Source organism: Cricetulus griseus, assembly GCF_003668045.3.
Source record: "Cricetulus griseus strain 17A/GY chromosome 1 unlocalized genomic scaffold, alternate assembly CriGri-PICRH-1.0 chr1_0, whole genome shotgun sequence".
NCBI lineage: Eukaryota > Metazoa > Chordata > Mammalia > Rodentia > Cricetidae > Cricetulus > Cricetulus griseus.
Genome location: NW_023276806.1, coordinates 228,491,657 through 228,497,656, shown reverse-complemented (window position 1 = coordinate 228,497,656; position 6,000 = coordinate 228,491,657).

Below are 6,000 nucleotides of genomic sequence, written 5' to 3'. Positions count from 1 at the left end.
CTTCAGTACTATATGGAATCGCTCTGAAGAGGGTGGACAGCCTTGCCCCTGATTTTAGTGGAATTGCTTTAAGTTTCTTTCAATTTAATTTGATGTTGGCCATTGGCTTGTTGTAAATTGCCTTTATTGTGTTTAGTTATGTCCTTTATATCTCTAATCTCTGAAAGGACTTTTATAATGAAGGGTGTTGGGTTTTGTAAAAGGCTTTTTCAGCATCTAATGAGATGATCATGTGGTTTTCTTCTTTCTGTGTGTTTATATGGTGGATTACGTTGACAGATTTTTATATGTCAAACCATCCCTGCATCTCTGGGATGAAGCCTACTTGATCATGCTAGGTGATTTTTTAAAATGTGTTCCTGAAATTTTTTTGCTAATATTTTATTGAGTATTTTTACTTCTATGTATATAGGGGAAATTGGTGTGTAATTCTCTTTCTTTGTTGAATCTTTGTGTGGTTTGAGTATCAGAGTAACTGTAATCACATAAGATGAATTTGACCATGTTTCTTCTGTTTCTATTTTGTGGAATAAATTAAGGAGTATTAGTATTAACTTTTCATTGAAAGTCTGGGAGAATTTTGTGCTTAAACCTTCTAGCCCTGGGCTTGTTTTGGCTGGACAACTTTGAATGACTGCTTCTAATTTTTTTAGGGGTCATAGGTCTATCTAAGTTGTACATCTGATTTTGATTTAACTTCGGTAAGTGGTATCTATCAAGAAATTGTCCATTTCTTCTAGATTTTCCAATTTTGTGGAGTACAGGTTTTTGTTGTATGACTTAATGATTCTTTGGATTTCCTTGGCACCTGTTGTTATGTATCAAAAATTTTAGAAGACCAGCTTCTAAAATCTTTGCTCAGGGTTCAAAAACAGGAGCCACAAATAAGTGAAGGAACTAAAATCTGAGGGGAAAAAAGAACCTGCTTACACATGATCTTTCTATCCATGGCTCTTTATTATTCTTCTTGCTCTTGAAACAAAATGTTTCCAGTTTTCTATATCTTTACAACCAGCCATTTCCAGCCCTAGTGGGGTTCTGTGGCTGGAATTCTTTTGCTCCATAAAAGATAGATAAGGATCTTCACATGGTTGTCAGCTCAAAGGTGAGTGTCTATTGAACATCCCATGGATTCCTTAAGAGGGAAGAAGGTTACTTAAGTGATTGAATCATCAGGGAATTCTAGAAAGAGGGACTAATGACTTGTGTGCTATGCTACATTTTAAGTAGTTAGATAAAAAGCTAAAAGTTTATATTCTGATTTTGTTAATTTGGATATTCTTTCTCTGCCTTTTAGTTTGTTTGGATAAGGGTTTGTCTATCTTGTTGGTTTTCTCAAAGAACCAGCTCCTCATTTCATTGATTCTTTGTTTCTATTTTTATTTATTTCAGCCCTCAATTTGATTATTTATTGCTGTTTGCTCCTCTTCAGTGTGTTAGAAGTTGTTGTTCTTTTGGTTCTAGAGATTTAAGGTGTGCTGTTAAGTTGCTAGTATTAGAACTCTCTAATTCCTATGAAGTTACTTGGTGCTATGAACTTGCCTCTTAGCACAGATTTCATTGTGTCCCATAAGTTTGGGTGTGTTGTGCATTCATTTTCAATAAATTCTAGGAAGACTCTAATTTATTTATTTCTGTGTTGGTCCAGTAATCAGTCAGTAGAGAGTTATTCAGTTTCTATAAGTTTGTAGGCTTTCCATTGTTTTTCTTGTTGTCAAAACCCAGCTTTTATCTGTAATGGTCTGATAGGATACAAGGGGTTTTTTCAATTTTCTTATGTGTGTTGAGACTTGATTTGTGTCAGAGTAGAGTATGTGGTCAATTTTGGAGAAAGTTCAATGAGGTGTTGAGAAGAAGATATATTCTTTTGTGTTTGGATAAAATGTTCTGTAGATATCTATTAGGTCCATTTGATTCATAATATCTATTAGCTCCCTTATTTCTTTGTTTAGTTTCTTTTCTGGATGACGTGTCCACTGGTGAGACAGGACATTTAACTCTCCCATTATATTTGGGCTTTGATGTGTGATTTAAGCTTTAGTAATATTTCTTTTATAAATGTGAGTGTCCTTGCATTTGAGGCATAATTGTTCAGAATTGAGACATCATTTTGGTGAATTTTTCCTCTGATGAGTATTTCACATCTCTTTTGATTAATTTTGGTTGGAAGTCCATTTTCTTAGATATTAGAATAGTTACACCAGTTTGCTTCTTGAGTCCATTTGCTTAGAAAAGTTTTTTCTAACCCTTTACTCTGCGGTAATGTCTATCTTTCATTTTGAGGTATGTGTCTTGTATGGATGGAATCTGTTTTTGCATCCATTCTGGTAGTCTGTGTCTTTTTATTGGTGAATTGAGTCCATTGATATTGAGAGATATTAATGACCAATGGTTGTTATGTTGCTGTTTTTGGTAGTGGTGTGTGTGTGTGTGTGTGTGTGTGTGTGTGTGTGTGTGTGTGTGTGTGCTCCCTTCTTTTGGTTTTAATAGTATGAGGTTATTTATTCCCAGTGTTTCCATGGATGTACTTAGCCTCTGTGTAATAGAGTTTTCCTTCTCGTACCTTCTGTAGGGCTGGATTTTTCAGATAGATATAGTTTAAATATATGTTCAATGGGTGTTTTTATCCCTTGGTGTCTGTTTCCTCTCTGGTCTTCTGGCTTGAGTGGCCTGTGGTTCTTGGATATGTCTAGTCCAGATAGCCAGATTTCCCCAGGGATCCTGTTTTTGCCTTGTGAGTTCTGGCATTTCAAGCTGTCACCATGAAAGTCTTTTAGGTGGGTCTTGGGAATACAAACTATGTTTCTCATGCTAGCATAGTAAGTGCCTTATCCACTGAGCCATCTCTCTAGTCAACACTGAAGGTAGCAAGACAGATGGTAGAGAAAAGAGGAACTGCTTAGCAAGTGATGATAGGGAAACAGGATATCCCCACACAGAAGATAGCTACATCTCCACTCAGTCATGGTGGTATATCTCTGTAATTCCAGCACTTGGAAGTTGGAGGCAAGATAACAAAAAAGATTATTCAATAGCATCATATCTTTGCACAAATCAAAATGATGCATCTGCCACTAAATAAAAAGTCTTTTATGTACAATTTTTTCCATTAAATGCACAGAGCACTTCTAGGCAAGTTGCCTAGGTAAGAGAGTGAACTCAAACTCTAAGGAGATGAAAGAAAATTATTATGATAATATACAAAGCCACCAACTGTGTTGCTCATGTACCTGAAACTAAAGAACAAACAAAAGGAGCATAGAAGAATTGTCCAGGGACATTTCCCCTATTGAAGGTAGTAAAAATACCCTATTTATCTTCATATCTGTACTGCTTAGCACAAGGGACATGCTCCCTTGGGATTTTTATGTCTACAGCTCAGTCTCTTTAGAATGGTGGCAGAATTTCAAGATGGCAGACAGGTTTTTTTAGTAGATAAAGACTGTAAGCCAGAAGCACAACATGAACTGTCACTTCAAACACTTGGCAATTTATACAATTTCTGGACATGCACTTGAAAACTTATTTTTAAGCGTTCGGTCAGGTAAGAGAATAAATTAGGACTAGAGTTTCCTGTTCTTTAGGGGTAATCTGCCAATTGGCAACATTAAGCACCAATAGATAGGGTTAAGGCCAGTTTCCTTTCTTCTGACAGACTCCTCACTATGTGTGAGGATTATAAAGGCTCATCTGCCTTTGTATTTCATTGCTACATCTCATCTGCTTTCATTGTACTCAGTTACCTAAACATTCTGTAAATCTGAAAGCTCCAAATATTGAAAGTATGGTCAACAAATCCAGTCTGATTGTATGGAGAGGTTTGACTGATTTTTTTCTTAATAATTAGGTATTTTCCTCAAATGTGTTTTGGTACTATTTTGATTTCTGGTTCAGAGAATTATAAATAAATTTTTCCATGAGGATAGATTTTAAATAGGAATGTCTGTCATGTTGTAAACACATAGAATATATATCATTATCAAAGAGGCCTTCCTGACTTGTTTGAAAGCAACCCTTCACAGAATTACACTAGTTATTACATCATTTCTGAGTCTGTCTTCTGGATATAAGTGTCAAAATCCCCGAGGATCCTTAAAAGTTTCCCCCAGTTCGTTAATTTTGTTTCCTTAGTTGCACAAATTATTTTCTTCCTCTAGTGATTTCTCACACCTTGAATAATTCCCATTTTGTAGGAATCACCCCCATGTCAGCATCTGTCCAACTCTAGTATAGCCTGGAGATTCTCTCAGTGCCTCCCAGCAACATGAGCCTTCCACACCCTGATTCCAATTCTTCTCTTCTGTACACAGAATGAACCCAGCACATCTTTAAATGAAAGGAATCAGAGGAAGCTACTTCTCATAGCTGTGTCTGCTCTGACCAGTGTATCTCAGGGAAGAAACTCAGGCACTTTGCTAATAATGGAGAAATCGACAACTCAAAAAAATTGAAAGTGTAGTCAATATTAAACTTTTTACAATTACTTTATTCATAATTAGTTAAGAAATTTACTTTCATTGAAAGAAGCACTATTGTTTTAATTGTGCAATTGAAAAGAAAAGGATACATTCCTTATAGAAAATAGGACTTGGAATGAAAAGAATAGAAGGATTGTATTTGAAGAAAGGCAGAGAAATAAATAAAACATGTTTTGATGAGAAAAGAGCTGGACAGTTCCAACATCTGGGAAGAAATCTGAGACGAGGCAGACAGACTTCGGGAGTAACAGAAGACAGCAATTACAGTCACCACATTGATGGAGCTAGACAAGTGGAGAGGAAAAATCTCTGTACTATCTGAGGAGTGAGCTTATTTTAAAGTAAGTGAAAAAAAAAGACCCAATAATTAAGATCACAAGAGAAGACAGGATTTCAAGGGTACTGAAGCCATGGGTATTTGGCAGTCTCTTCTAGTGAAATGAGGGAGGGACTTCTGAGTCCGCAGAAGAACTTTTCTAATCCAGGGTCTCTGAAATTTAAAAAAACAAACAAACACACAAAAAACCTCAGGGCATCTAAGTGAACAGAAGCACAATAAATCACAATTTATAATGCAAGAAGTGGCTTGGGCCAGTCAGCAATACAGGGCTATACTCCCAGCCCTTGGAGGCTGAGGCAGAAGAATTGAAGCAAGTTTGAAATTAATGTGTGCTGATATGGAGACCATGCCCCAATAAACAAACAAACATAAAGGAGTTCTGGTGAAATGGCTCCATCTGTTAAGTGCTTGCTATTCAAACATGAAGACCCAAGTTCAGATTCCTAACACCCAGTTAAAAAGCTGGGTATGATGATGTGTATTTGTAAATTCAGCTCTGGGGAAGTAGAGGCAGGAGAATTGATGGAACTCTCTGTTGAGCCAACCTAGCTGAACTGGTGAGCTCCAGACTCAGTAGGACACTGTGTCTCAAAAAATAAGGTTAAGGAAGATGCTTGGTATCAACCTATTGCCTCCACATGCACTCACACACCATTAGGAATCTATTTTGGAAATATTTGATAGCTCAGATTTTAGGGAACATGAAGCTCAACATCAAACATAGCAGTGAAAATAAGCATGAACACTGTCAGACTTTGTGGCTAATATTATCATCTGGATCCATGATGTTTCCTAAGTTGTGGGTAAGAAACGAGTCTATACAAGTACATTTCTACATTTTAAGTATAGAAAATATAGTCACTAGTACATTAAAAAGCTAGCTTTCCTTTTTATCAGTCATTATGCATTTAAAAATGCTTTATTTTTGTTGTTAAATTAGCTTACAAGGTAATGGGTTTGCACACGGTATTTTCATATATATTTCATTTTGGATAATTCTGCCCATCCCACCTCCTGTCTTCTTCATCCCCTCCTCTTCCTGCCATAGCTGTTGCTCCTCAGTATTTACTTTCCCCATTGTTCCATTGTCTTCCATACCCCTTTCTTCAAAGCTTTTCTTTTTTTAGTTACATGGTCCCCTTTCCAGTTTTCTATTCTTTACCCATGTCCACACCCACTTGG